Genomic DNA, 14000 nt, shown 5'->3' with positions numbered 1-14000 from the left:
TTTTGATTGTTTGCTTTTCTCTACTCTCTCTCTGACATTCTCTGCTCCTGACATGCATTCTTTGAAGAGGAAGATATGTTTGCATTCTTTTAATTGTGAGAAAGAACTGTCATCTCTGTCTTGTCATGGAACACAGTTTAAACTTTTGACTAAAGGTTGTTATTTCATGTCTAGAGGGCTCTAATAATGTTAACAGTGTGGGAGAGTTTCTAAGGGCTTAAAATATATAAAAATAACCATACAAACATATGGTTTCTACTTCGCGGATTTTTACCTAACACAGGGGGTTCTGGAACGCAACCCCCGTGATCGAGGAGGGATTACTGTACTTATACAGGTAATTACAGAGTAGTTAAAGTGTAATTATGGATACTTAATGTAAAGTGTTACCCAAAAATCTAAAGGCCTTTATGCTATCTGATTTTGTCACACTAAACTACAAATGATGATTGTTTTGTTGTTCTCACAAGTGAATCTCACGCACAGATAGAGTCTTTGCCACATTGCAAGTCATGAGTAACAGTGACATCCAAGACAAGACAAGCAACATAAGCATAAACAGCATGACTAGAGCCAAGCAAACCTAGCACCAAATAGGTTTTGTGTTTCTGTGTATTGGAGCTTTTATGTTGTATGCAAAGTATATATTTTATTTACGTTCTAGTCACGGTACCTGTCAAAGACAAGTAATAGAATAATTTTTAAATATTTGCTGTCTTTTGCCCTATGTGTACCTTCAATGTTTTCCTCTGTATTTGCAATTGTGTGAAAGTCTCTTCACTGGTGCTCTCTTAATCTCAAGGCATTTCTATAAAGACTCTATTGGTATTTTCGAGTTGCCTTTCCTGCCTCCTTCTGTCTTTGAAAGCCATTCTCTCAGAGTGCATTTTTACTCCTGGTGTGTCTCACACTTGCACTTTCTCTTTTTACGTGTCACCAAAGCCAAACTGACTAATCAGATTGCTCTGAGGGACTGGACATACACACCTTAGTGTTTTATTATATAATAGATTTACTTTTTTATTTTATTTTTGTCAAATGTTTTAAGGAGACATGCAGGTATGAATTTCATTGTACTATGTACAATGAACGTGACTTGACTTGAATTGATCAGCACTTTAGATTTCTGTATGCTATTTTGACCCCTTTCCCTGTCCCTGACTTTGTCTCTGTTCTGTTCTGCACCACTTTTAACATTATGGGACATTTAAAGATGTTTCCAAGAAGTCTTTAGTGCTAAAATCTGTAATGGTTTCATGCAGTACATATAACTTTGATATAAATTCCTGGATATTCAGCTCATGTTCTCCTCTTCACCAGCGTAAGACCATTTGCTTGCCACTTTGACTTTTTGTCTGTCCCTTTTTTCTCATTGCACAGCTTCCTTTGAGATCAGATGTACTTTATAGGCACAAGCCAGAATATACAGATGATGTTCAAGAGCTTCAAGTGATTCTGCATGACAGAAAAAAGAAAGGGACAGAAGTAGAGAGTCAAAAGGGGGGAAACATGAAGCCTGAAGTTATGCCAAGACTCTGGAAAACTGGCAAGGTATCTTTTACTTACAACAATTACTATAAGGGGTTGATGGACACTAGTGTAAACACTTGATTTTTTGGTTTTATTTTCATTTGTATGCATTGTTGAGCCATTTTAAAAGAAATGCAATGTTGTGATATTTTACTTCATTATATACACTAAAACTTCACCCATGACAATAACTGTGAACATAAATGAATCCTTACCTCAAGAAAATTCTGCTAAGGGTCTTTGATAAAAAAAATGCCCTACTTTTCAGTTTCTTGGCATGTTTTCTGTAATCAAAATCTTTGTGGTGTGACAATAGATGGTGCTATACCAGCACTTAACTTGGCACAGACAGACACAAGTGGCACACTTACACAAGTTAATGTTTTTTTTATTTTCCTCTTTCCTTTTTACAGCACCACACAATGCTCAAACTCACAATCCTCAGTCCTTTTTACTTCTCTTAAGTCTTCTGCCACCTCCACTCCTCTCCTCGCAAGCTGGAGTGAGGCGGCCCCTTTTATAGTTCACATGGATGTGCTCCAGGTGCTCCCTGATGACCTTCATGCAGCACTTCCTGGTGTGGCGGAAATGCTGCATTGGCACCCAAAAGAACTCCAGGTGTACCTGCTTCCTGGTCCAGCAGCACTTCCTGGTGTGGCAGAAATGCCTCATACTATGGCTTCTGAACCATCCAGACACTCTTTGGCAGTGGCCATGGGTCCCCACAAGGTTGAGCTTCCAAGCTCTGGTCCGGTGACCCCAACACCCACTAGGGTGGCTGCCTTCTCATAGGTACTTCTCCTCTCACTGTCCTTCCATCCTCCAGGCATCCCAACTGGGCATGAGCCCCTGCCATCCACCACAGTGGCTTCAAAGTGGACATACAGTGCCAATAAAAATTATTCACTTTGTAAGTTTTCACATACAGTATGGAATCAAAGTAGATTAAATTTGGATTTATTGCCACTGATGAGCAGAAAAAAAAACAAAAAACAGAAAGTGGTTTAAATTATTTACAAATACAAAACAATAATTTATCACCCAAGTATTCATGCCCTTCAAATCGGCACTTAGTAGATGCCCCTTTGGCAGCCACACCAGCCTTGAGTCTCTGTGCACAGGTTTCTGTCAGCTTTGCACATATGGGCACTGAAGTTTTTTCCCTTGGTCATTTTAAACTGCAAGAGCAGGCAAGAATGCACAAGCAAACACAACTCTAGAGATCAGATGGAATAACAAAGTATTGAAGAACACCAAACATCGTGTTTACTTAGGCATCACTCTGAACAGGACACTGTCTTTTAAAGAACATATTTTTAAACTCAAAAAGAAGATATCCAGCAGGAATAACCTCCTTAACAAACTAGCAAACTCATCCTGGGGAGCAGACCCTAAGACACCTGCGATCAACGGCCATGGTACTCTGTTATTCAACAGCAGAGTATTGCACACCAGTGTGGGCTAAGTGAACCCATGCCAACAAGGTTGACCCTGAGCTAAATAGTACATGCTGATCATCACCAGCACATTGCGAACAACATGCCTTCCTGCTTTATACAGGCTGGCCGGAATCGCACCTTCCCATATACGATGAGAAAGTAGTTCAAGAGTTGAAAGGTTCAAGCAACTGATGGACTGCAGACACCCACTTCACCATCACCAGGAGGTAAATCGCCGACTACCTTCTCGTCGGAGCTTCACCACAGTGGAACCCCTTACTCCAAAGCAGTCCACAAAACATAGGCTCGAGAGGTGGCGAGAGACTGACTGTAGCCCTTCCAATGAAGCTCTTCCTACACCTCAAGAGTATCTACCCAATGGAACATCCCTCTCTAGGAAAGACTGGGTCGTGCTTAACCGAGCTAGGTCAAAAATATTAGTCAATACATAAAGAACATTTTAATATTGACATTGACTAATCCAAACCTGTAAACTCAACCCAAAAGAAACAAAAATTTGCAAATAGAAATTTCCACATTCAATGCAAAAAAGAGCAAGTCACTGCTACTTTTGAAACAAAAGCAAAACGTTTAATGTGTTGTTGATGCATAAAATAAAATTAAAGGATCAATAGGATAAGGTAACAAGACCTTGGTGATGCATGTGGAACACACATACCCGTGAGATTCCATTTCCATGAACCCTGAGAGAAACACCATGTCAAGAAAGGAAACTCCTCCAACTGAATCCTCTTCTGGCCACCCACTTCAGTGTGCAAGCCAAGTCAAGTCAAGTTGGGAGGCATTTACTGGTACATTGCGTTGCCGCACCCACCAGCTCAGGATTTGGTTGGCAACCCCCCAGGCAGACAAGCGGTCCAGTCCTACCCTCCGGAAATGACCCTCTATCTTCCGCAGCCAGGTGTTATGTGGGTGACCCCTTGGCCTGGTCCAGCCACTTGGGTCCCCAACAATGAGGATCTTATGAGCTGGATCACCCTCGGGGAAACGCGCCACATGGCCGTAGTGCCGTAACTGACGCTCCCTCACAATGCAGGTAATGTGCCTCATTCGGTACTCCATAAGCAACCGCTCATTCGACACAAAGTCAAACCAATGGTACCCAAGGATTTTCCGGAGAGACACAATACCAAAGGAGTCCAGTCTTCATCTCAGGTCACTGGATAGCATCCATGTTTCACATCTATATAGCAAGACAGGAAGCACCAGGACTCTAAAGACTTGGACCTTCATCTTTTTGCATAGATATCGGCAGCACCACACACCTTTTTCCAGCGACCTCATGACCCCCGTGCTCTCCCAATCCATCTACTGACTTCATAGGAAGAGTCACCAGAGACACGAATGTCACTGCCAAGGTAAGTAAACCTCTCGACAAGTTTGACACTCTCTCCGCAAACAGATGGCTGTGCCCAAGAGGTTATTAAAGGCCTGGATCTTGGTTTTTATTCAGTTAACCCATGGCATGTTTCAGGTAAAAGAGTGAATCATGATGCAAAGAATGGTATCAGGTTAGAAAGCAGATAGCACAGCTAGAGTTAAGCTCCATGTCTGCCAGAGTTCTCATTGTCAGAATAGCACCTATACCAAATTAGCCAGAATGCAAATGTTTTAAGCGACCCTCCTAATGTTTTCAGTTTGAATAGTATACACAGGCACTTTTATTTGAGAACACCATATGCCTGTGTAATGCGAGTGGTGCTCATTGTATTGGAGAACTGATTTATTAGACATTTTTCATTTTGTGTTTATTGCTGCAATGAGCTGAATTGGCAATAGCTACTGCATAATTTACAGCTTCACAAACATTTTATTTTCTGTGGTGCACTATTTAACACTTATGTCACAGAATCACAGAAAAAATATATTTACCGGAAAGAATAGTTTGGTATGCAGTCTTTCTTCTTCTTCTTCTTATTTCGGCTGCTCCCGTTAGGGGTTTCCACAGCTGATCATCTTCCTCCATATCTTTCTGTCCTCTGCATCTTGCTCTGTTACACCCATCACCTGCAATTCCTCTCTCCCTGCCTCCGGACACGTCTCCCACCTCTTCTTCGGCCAACAGTAACCCAAATTCCGCCAGCACCCCTTTCAATGTGCTTAAATGTAAACTGATTCAAAAAGTGCTACCCCAGTCTGATAAATGAAAACGTGACAGTTTAGATCAAAAGTAAAATCCAAAGCTGTAATGTTCAGCAGACAGTAAAAGAACGACAGCTATGCACGTTTGAGCAAGACAGCTTCACAGACGTGTCCCACTTTCAGGGGTCTGGAGGGCTTACTGCATTAGAGCAGATGATTTGTGCAGTCAAAGAGCTCTCCCTATAACTTTTGATTTCAGATTGCGTCAGTAGATCATGGGTAGGGGGTACCTCTGTAGTTTTATAGCTTCTGCCCTCTCTTGCTCTTTATAGAAGACAACATGGTACCACATGTTATCAGTGGCTGGGTTGCTATACAATAATGTTATCTCTTCTTCTCATGTGACATTTTAAAGAGAAACAAATGTTTTCTTTTGACAAGCACTTTAGCAAAATAAAATGAAATAATACAATAATGGTGTTAGGACTGAACATTTTAGGATGAATGCTAAAAAAATGATAATGCCACAGACGGATGGGGTGTTGCTTCCTAATTTCTCTTGATCATATCGTCAAATTTAGGAAATAAATATATATATAGGTTGGAGGTTTAGTATTAACTAAGAGAGCTAACGAAATTAAGATAAAACACTTATTTTTTTTTGTAATGGAGATAACCCTCTGCTAAGGAGACTGTTTAAAATGAACCCCTCTATACAGCTGTGAGCATACCAGCCCAACAATTCGAATGATTACACTTAGGACAACTTGTTACTTTAATGTTTAATTCATATGTTTTTAGTGTTTTTTTCTAGCAGGTATGGTATGCAAAAAAGACTGTTTAAAGTAAGTCCCTCACTTATTGATAAAGCTTTCAAAGTAGCGATAAGGATTTCTTTAAAGTCAGAATGCAGGGTATGCTAAATTGCATGAAGGGAAATTCTGCCATCTAGTGACTTTTATATCGGCACAACTAGGATCAATGGATGAAAAGCTAAATGAACTGTTAGGACATTTCCAAGTGCATTCAAGGCCTTAAAAATGATCTTGTATTTTCAGACAGTGCCAATAAAGTGCCAAAAAATACATGCACAGTTCATTTTGAAATATCTCCGATGCATTTCTGTAAACTCCAATTTAACATCAATTTAAAGATATCCCACATTCATAACAATATCATATCCTGAAATTACATTCAGTAACAACACAGACTTTACTCACTATTATAAGGTAATTTTAAATATCTTAAAACAGCAGTAGTGGTATCATATCATGTGTCCTGTTATGCTAGAACTTTTGCTCCGGCTGGGGTTCAAAGTCTTATTTTATTTTTTATATGAAAAGGTTTGGGAACCCCTCTCAGCCTGCATAATAATTTACTCTACTTTCAACAAAAAAAGATAGCAGTGGAATGTCTTTCATTTCCTAGGAACATCTGAGTACTGGGGTGTTTTCCGAATAAAATTTTTTTAGTGAAGCAGTACAGTATTTAGTTGTATGAAATTAAATCAAATGTGAAAAACTGGCTGTGCAAATATTTGGGTCCCCTTGTAATTTTGCTGATTTGAATGCATGTAACTGCTCCATACTGATTACTTGCAACACCAAATTGGTTGGATTAGCTCACAAAGCCTTGAACTTCATAGACAGGTGTGTCCAATCATGAGAAAAGGTATTTAAGGTGGTCAATTGCAAGTTGTGCTTCCCTTTGACTCTCCTCTGAAGAGTGACAGCATGGGATCCTCAAAGCAACTCTCAAAAGATCTGAAAACAAAGATTGTTCAGTATTATGGTTTAAGGGAAGGCTACAAAAAGCTATTTCAGAGGTTTAAACTGTCAGTTTCAACTGTAAGGAATGGAATCAGGAAATGGAAGGCCACAGGCACAGTTGCTGTTAAACCCAGCAGGTCTGGCAGGCCAAGAAAAATACAGGAGCGATATATACGCAGGATTGTGAGAATGGTTACAGACAACCCACAGATCACCTCCAAAGACCTGCAAGAGCATCTTGCTGCAGATGGTGTATCTGTACATCGTTCTACAATTCAGCGCAATTTGCACAAAGAACATCTGTATGGCAGGGTGGTGCACTCACACCACAAACAGAGTCGCTTGTTGTATGCAAATGCTCATTTAGACAAGCCACATTCATTTTGGAACAAAGTTCTTTGGACTGATGAGACAAAGATTGAGTTATTTGGTCATAACAAAAAGCGCTTTGCATGGCGGAAGAAGAACACCGCATTCCAAGAAAAACACCTGCTACCTACTGTCAAATTTGGTGGAGGTTCCGTCATGCTGTGTGGTTGTGTGGCTAGTTCAGGTACTGGGGCCTTTGTTAAAGTCAAGGGTCAGATGAATTCAACCCAATATCAACAAATTCTTCAGGATAATGTTCAAGCATCAGTCACAAAGTTGAAGTTACGCCGGTGGTTGGATATTCTAACAAGACAATGACCCAAAACACAGTTCGAAATCTACAAAGGCTTTCATGCAGAGAGAGAAGTTTAATGTTCTGGAATGGCCGTCACAGTCCTCTGACTTGAATATCATTGAAAATCTATAGGATGATTTGAAGCAGGCTGTCCATGCTCAGCAGCCATCAAATTTGACTGAACTGGAGAGATTTTGTATGGAAGAATGGTCAAAAATACCTCCATCCAGAATCCAGACACTCATCAAAGGCTATAGGAGGCGTCTAGAGACTGTTATATTTGCAAAATGAGCCCCAACTTAGTATTGATGTAATATCTCTGTTGGGCTGCCCAAATTTATGCACCTGCCAAATTTTGTTATAATGCATATTACATATTTTCTGTTAATCCAATAAACTTAATGTCACTGCTAAAAATACCACTGCCTCCATAAGGCATGTCATATATTAAAAGGAAGTTGCTACTTTGAAAGCTCAGACAATGATGAACAAAAATCCAAACAATTACGAGGGGTTCCCAAACTTGTTCATATGACTGTATGTCTTTTTGTTCCATTTTGAGTACTGGATGTCTGTTTATTGCCTGCTTTGTTTTCTATGCCTGTGCTATGTTCCAAATGTTTTATGGGTGGTCCCCCAAGAGGCGGAGCCACCTGCTGATCACTGCCAAGAACTTTTCTCCACCCTATAAATTATTTTGAATGTGCTAGTGAGTGGGTGAAAGTTACTTTTGTTTTTGCAATTTTGATTCATTGCATTTTTGTCTGTTTTATGATTTTGCCTTGGAATTGTGTATTAGGACGTGTTCGCTTTGCATTGCCCTTGCCGGCAACTCCTTTTTGCCTTGTGTGTTCTATTCGGCTTCGTTTATTTACAGAGCATTTTTGTGATGATGTGTCTTTTATAAAGATTCTACAGGGATCTTTTTCCATCTAGCCAGGGTTTTTTTAATGGGATTTGTCCCCCTCTAGTGGGCATTTTTGGAAGTGCTTATGGGATTTGCATGCTTTTAACATGTACAGAGTACTTGCATAGCTGACCTACATGCAACAAGTCTGCACTCTTTAGGATATTTTGAAAATCTTTTTATAACACTTTAGCATCCTGGTTTCTTAGGCGTGCAAGGATCTGAAGTTGTTTTAAATAACCAATTACTGTCCCTAAATAATGCAGTTGGCTTAAAGTTGTCACAGAAAAAGTTCCATACGATTACCAATATAACATACTGTAGGTGCATTATACTTACTTTTGTTTTTCTGGTTTAAAGTATCCTGAGGCTTCTGTAGGAAATAGCCCCTGACCGTAAGAACTAAGCACCATAAATATGTCCCATTATTCATGTGTAGACCATCCTAACTTACCTGTATAAGAAAATGTACTTGCCTCTAATTTGCAAGATATCAGCTATATGCTAAATATACTGTTGTATATTTATATCTATAAAAGCTTTGCCTGAATAGATCATTATTAGCAGACCCATCATTACAGTGCAAGACTAACATAACATCTTGCATTGTATGCTCCTCAGATGTCTTCATTAAATTAATTTATTATTTACTTGCTGGAGTCCTGAGAAAGTTTGTACAGTATTTGATTGATGAAGTAACCCAGGGATCCAGAGGAATCTGGGGTAAGACTTTTTCCCCAACTAGCTCCATGTTAAATAAATTACACTGGTCAACATGCATTTCACTACTGGGATTCTTTCACCTGTACTTTAATAAATTTCACGTGCCGACTCCAAATCTGAAAACCGTTTTCATCCAGTACATCCCGTTTTTTAGTTATGATGTTCCAGGTCTTGGACAACTATAGTGACTGGACGGTAATCATTTTGATAAATAACAGTAATTCCACTAGGGATGCCATTGAAATAAACAAAACCACACATTACAAACAGCTGTGAGTTGTTTACCTTGTCATTATTAATTTTATTTAAAAATTATTCATTTTTAATTTAACTGAAAAAATATTTGTTACTGAGTACTAAGTCTTATATGACTTGTCACACACACATGATTAGGAGACAACTAAAGGGCCTGAATAGATGTAATTCCACGCCAGACCAGAGGGGGCGAAGTGCACTGATTCTCTCTCTCTCTCAATTCCTTACAGACCATTCTCGGGAAATCCCGCCTGGTTCTGGGGCAGCCAATGACGTCACTTCCTGTTCCGGTCTTGATGACATTTAAAAGCCGCCATCTTAAGACAATAGTCAGTTCTGTTTTGGACTCAGTTGTGTGAACATGTCTATTCTTTTTGATAGATTTTGCAGCCGGGAAATGTTATATGGGTGGCTGCCCCAAACCTTCCCAATGTCTCTTGGTCATTCTTATCACAGACTCTAAAGCATAATGACACAACTCAAGACATGAAACTGCAGTAAGTAGTCGGTTTTACTGTTTCCTTAACATAATATTGCATTTTAGGACATTTTGTTCGTTAGATTCACCATTACTTTGAAAATTGTCAAGTCGATGGACAGAAATGGTGATGGGTTTCAGCATTTAAGAAATACTTTGGTCTCGAGAAAAGTGAAAAAAAAATTAAGGAAGGTGTTTTTGTTGGTCCTGAAATTGGTGAACTGATGCTTAACGATGCGTTCAAAAGGAAACTGAAGCCAACTAATTCAGCAGCATGGGAAGCATTTGTGCAGGTTGTCCAGAATTTTCTTGGCAGTCACAGAGCAGAGAATTATGCGGAGCTTGTGGAGAACATCCTGAAAGCATATCAGCTTATGGGAGCCAGGATGTCATTGAAGATGCATTTCTTGTATTCTCAGCTCCAATCTATTTCCATCAAATTTGGGCGATTTCAGAGATGAGCATGGGGAAAGATTTCATCAAGATATAAAGGTGATGGAAAACTGATATCAGGGAAAATTTACTCCAAGCTTGATGCATGACTACTGTTGATTCTTGCAAAGAGAAAAGAATGTGCAGTACAATCGCAACGGCAAGTCCTTCAAACATTTTTAAGCATGCTGACCTTGCTTTTATATTGAGGTAAATTGCCATAAACATGTTTTAACACCTCAAGCTGAATTTGAAACAGTAAAGTAATGCGTATTTTATGTAGTACAGCAAAATGTTTCTCCGTTTGAAAGGCAAATGAGATGGTAAATTACCGTATTTGTTAATTATTAACATTTTTACATTACATGTGGCTTTAATTTTTCTTTTGTGTAAAACATAAGCCTTTATTAGTGGTTTACTTTATTAACATAGTGCATCCACAGGGATGAGGACGGCAGAAACTCCCCAAACTCTACCAGTGCCCCAATCCTATTCACTCACCCTTCAGAACTCTCTGAAAAGTGTAACTTTCTTGATTTTCATCTTGATCTTTCAAACTAGAGTTGCGTACAAATGTGTGGTTTTCATGGCAAACTAGTGTTGGGCGGGGAAAAAAATGAATTTGGCGGTAAATATTTGCAGCCACCTAAGGACGTTGAAAACTGCCAAGCTCCAAGGGGGATAAACTGACGTCATCATTCACCGGGCTGGTCCACAGCACCATTAGGCTGATTTTTCAGCTAACTGTGCTGGCAACTTGGCCTCACAACCTCTTCTTCTTCTTTTACCGTCTTCCTTATATGTGGGTCTTTGCTTATCAGTCATCTTAGTTTGACTATTTCTGACAGGGAATCTGGGATTGAGTGGAATACATTTATTTTTTAATTTTCGTGCCATAAAATGAAAGCTCTCTGTGATAGATTAATAGCGTTGTTTGGCACCCTAAATTAGAGGTCGGTATCTCGCTTGGCGATACAATTCATGTTGGGATGATCTTGACTAACTTTACTACACAATCATTTAATGACCAATCACAAACATGTCTGTGACCCATAATTTGAGAAACGCTGCTCTAGATTCTTTCCTTTAATAAAAATATGCAGATAACTTTCTGAGTCCACCATTCATGTTCACATGCAGGCCTCATGCTCTGGTGATGTGTAGCGTTATAGCAGCCCGTTCTAAAATTTCAACCCATGATGACGGCACAAACAAATAGTGAAAGATTAAAATAAAGATGAATAATAAAAAAGTAAATGAATAAGGCATTATTTGTACTGGATCAAAACATGCCATTTTTATTTGATTTTAGTAAAACCTTTTATAAATTATAAATTTATAAATGTTCATTCACACCTACACACTTCAGTAAGTGCACATCACAGCAATCCCAAGTGCATTATCATCATTTATTGAATTGATTTCGATATGCTTCCAAACCTTCAAATTAGCCGTGAAATTAATGAGAAAAGTGTTAACATCTATTCAATGGAGTGAGGATAAACATCAGGCAGAAAATCACTTCACTAATGCTTGTTATGTTTTCCATCCTCTCTCCCTTTTAAAAAAACCTTTGTCTTTCTTGATTTACAGTAATATAAATGACCATAAAATGTTACTGTGGTAAAGTTTCAGGTTTTAGACATTGGATAACAGGGCATGGTTTGTGTAGACAAAAATAATGCAGTGACAAAAACATGTGATGCTAAGAAAAAAGAAGGAAAGAATTTTTTTATTACAACAAAATTCCTTTTACAGGTTTTTATCACCTGGTAAGTCAGTCACAATTCCATTTTGTTTAGTTTCTTTTCTCTCCTTTAGTTTTTTTTTCTACCAAGAAGCCCAACAGGGCTGCCAGCAAAACTACCCATGTAGCCCTGCGGACATCCAAATGGGACCCGTACCAGAGGAACACTGCAACCAGGTGTACTGCAGGAACACAAAGCCTCGGGAGACAGTTGTCCTCTGTTATTCCCTCATAATGGCCTCTTTGACTAGAAAAGGTACCAATAATCAACCTAGGTCCTGATGCCCATCTATATCCATATGCTTCTTTTGCCACGGCTTCATGGTCAGGTAAGGAAACATCCACTGTGGCCGGGGTGCCAGTCAACCCATGTCTTCTGGGACAGTGTTTTGGTCCCTTTAATTTTTTTTTTTTATCATTAGGATTCTGTTTCTGAACTATAATCTCAGTTTCAATTGGTTTTGATATATGAGAGACATTCAAAAGGTTTCCGCACTTTTTTTTTAACATCATTTATTAAGATTTTAAAAAGTAAATTACATCACTTATCTACATAGTCACCTTCCTTTGCGATGCAATTTTCCCAGCGTCGTACCAACTTTTTAATGCAAAAAATGTTTTTGGTTGAGCGTGTAGCCACTGATGCACCACTGTTTTCACATCATTCCTCGTGGTCGTGGCTGTAACTGGACGTCCAGAGCACTCTGCATCCGTCATACTAGTACGGCCATTTTCAAACATTTCAATCCACTCATAGATGACTCTATGAGAGAGAACTTTATCCCCATACTGAGCACACATGAGGAGATGAATTTGTGCTCCCAGCACACCTTCTGCCCACAAAAAGCGTATGACAGAACGCTGTTCCTATTGGGAGAAATTTATAAGTTTCGCAGCCATCTTCACCACAGGGTGACAAGTCTTATACTAAACTACTAGGGAAGCCAGCTTGCCTGACAGAACTAGTCACATGACACTCTCAGTCATGACCAATTACAACTCCTCCTGCCTTCACATTTCCAAAGAAAACTTTTGGAATATTCCTTGCATGTTTTATTTTGTGTTGTTCACATGGTGGACGTGTCACATGATAATGAAATCAAGAAAGTGATGGTATAAATATGGAAGTGATTTTCGTATTCACAGTACTTCGGTGGATAAACAACATCCTTGAAATCTTTAGTATAGTTAATATAGCTTTATGTCGAAGTAGACCCAAATGCTAGGCTTGGTTATGACTCCCCATTCTCATCTTACCTTCTTTTTCCTGACTGCATGCTATTATGGCTTTCCTGGTTTAGACCCCTGTCTGTCCCTGTATGTTTGTCATCTCCTGGTCTCATTGTTTGCTCACAAAAATACTTGTGGACTCTTGTGCAGCATAACACATACAGTGCCATCAGAAATTATTCAGACCCCTTCACATTTTGTTATGATGCTGACTTATACTAAAATCATTTCAATTCAAGCAACACTCAAAACCTCAGAATGACAAAGTGAAAACAAGATTTTAGACGTTTTTACTCTGACACAAGTATTTAAACCCTTTTCTCTGTGCTTAGCTGCAGTGCCTTTGGCAGTGATTCCAGCCTGGAGTCTACATGGATACAACACGAAAAGCCTTGCACACTTGGATTTGGGGATTTTCTGCCATTATTCTTTGCGAATTCTCTCAAGCTCTGTGAGATTTGGATGGAGACTGTTAGAGGACAGATAATTTCAGGTCACTCCAGAGATGTTCGACCAGTTTCAAGTCCAGACTCTGGCTGGTCCAGTCAAGGACATTCACAGAGTTGTTCCTAAGCCACTCCTGTGTTGTCTTTGCCTTGTCCTAGGGTTATTGTACTGTATGAAAGTGAATCATATTTTAGATTTATTTTTGGTTTTGAATTTCCAGGAATTGACTCCTGCAATTTTGTTTTGGGTTCAAGATTAATTGAAACAGCAATTTGC

The sequence above is a fragment of the Polypterus senegalus genome, chromosome 4, assembly GCF_016835505.1.
Source record: "Polypterus senegalus isolate Bchr_013 chromosome 4, ASM1683550v1, whole genome shotgun sequence".
NCBI classification, from domain to species: Eukaryota; Metazoa; Chordata; class Cladistia; order Polypteriformes; family Polypteridae; genus Polypterus; species Polypterus senegalus.
This window is presented reverse-complemented; position numbering follows the sequence as displayed.